Here is a 1,718-nt window from a genome sequence, read left to right on the forward strand (position 1 = left end):
ATAATCACATCAAAAACCTCTGAACCCTCAGTTAGCGTCGCTCCAGTGGGGATGTACTCACTGTGGAGGCCGGCTCTTTCCAGCCCGAGAAGGCCCTGGCCAGCCTCTCTGGCCGCAGCGAAGTCTTGTCTGCCTTCCTATTTACTTAGGGGTACCACCATCAAGGGTTGGCTCCAGCATCTACTGTTGCTGCCACTACTAGTTCAAGCACCATGCAGTTTACCTCATTTTCAAATGCTTCTACCTCCACTGCTCCTACTGGGGTCTCATTTGGTGCCCCATCAACTTTGTCTGGAACACTTGGTGGTACAACTTTGGGATTTGGATTAAAATTCCCTGGAGCAGGTGGAGTGGCTCCTGTTGCATCCACCAACACCACAGCCACCAGGGGCTTTACCTTGAATCTAAAACCGCTGACATCAACTGAGATTAATAGCACTGTTCAGGTCGGCTTTACTTCTATACTTTTTACTTTCACTGTTAATACAATCATAACTCCTGTGATGACCTATGGTCAGCTGGATGGTCTGGCAAACAAATGGAGCCTTGAGTTAGAGGATCAAGAGAAACACTTTCTTCACCAGGCCACCCAGATCAATGCTTGGGACCATACATTGATTGAGAATGGTGAGAAGATCACTGCTTTACATGGAGAAGTAGAAAAAGTGAAACTGGATCAGAAAAGGCTGGAACAAGAATTGGATTTTATCCTGTCACAGCAGGAAGAACTAGAAGATCTCTTGACCCTTTTAGAGGAGTTTGTAAAGGACCAGAGTGGGTCTATTTATCTGCAGCATTTAGATGAGGAACATGAGAGGACTTACTAGTTAGCACAAAATGTAGATGCTCAGCTGAAACGAATGGCCCAAGATCTCAAGGACATTATTGAGCACCTGAATACATTTGGAAGTCCTGCTGACACTACTGACATGCTCCAGCAGATCTGCAAAATTCTGAATGCTCATATGGACTGTCTACAATGGATTAATCAGACTTCAGGTATGCTGCAAAGGAAGGTAGAAGAGGTAACACAAGTTTTCGAGCATCATCATTGCAAGGAGCAGGAGCGCAATGTCAGGATTGATCTTGATTGAATGACCCTATCTTCAGCATGTTGTTTTTGGATTATACATTACCTACACATTTTGAGGGTGCTCATTAAAGTAGTATTTACAGTTACTATTCAATATTTGGTGGGAAAAAAAGTATGCATGTATTTGTTTTCCACTTAAATATTGTGCTGTTGGGAACTACAGAGTTTGGCTTTTAGTATCAGCAAATCAAAACTATATCAGCTCTCCAGGCAGAAACCGATTTGATGTCAACTCTGTGTGTGTAATTCATGGCTTACTCTCCCAGATACCATATCTCACTGCCAGCACACATTGTCCTTTTCACTCCAACCAGATCATAGAGAAATGTTTCCCAAAAAATAGATGTCAACCAGTCTTTACTGGGTGCCTGTTAACATTCAATGTATAGTGTTTGCTACTGTAAAGTCTCTCTCCTAAAGGAACTTACTGTCTACTTTGAGATATAATTAATGCCTGTCTGTATAAAAACAGTATAAACCATACAATAAAGTGTGTTATGAATTACAGAAACGATGCTATAGAAATTCAGAGAAGGGAGGAAAAGTTAGGGTGGATTTGGGACTTGAATTAAGTTATTTTTCAAAGTGTATGGTTCAGGCAATTCGTTTATTTTTGATGTACAGA

At 41.7% G+C, this 1,718-nt stretch overlaps 1 pseudogene; it reads left to right on the top strand.

Moving 5' to 3' along the window:
- The first annotated feature begins 212 nt into the window (after window positions 1-212).
- On the top strand, window positions 213-1,094 carry LOC103018271 (nuclear pore glycoprotein p62-like; annotated as a pseudogene).
- Window positions 1,095-1,718: the final 624 nt, after the last annotated feature.

Source organism: Balaenoptera acutorostrata, chromosome 6 (assembly GCF_949987535.1).
Source record: "Balaenoptera acutorostrata chromosome 6, mBalAcu1.1, whole genome shotgun sequence".
NCBI lineage: Eukaryota > Metazoa > Chordata > Mammalia > Artiodactyla > Balaenopteridae > Balaenoptera > Balaenoptera acutorostrata.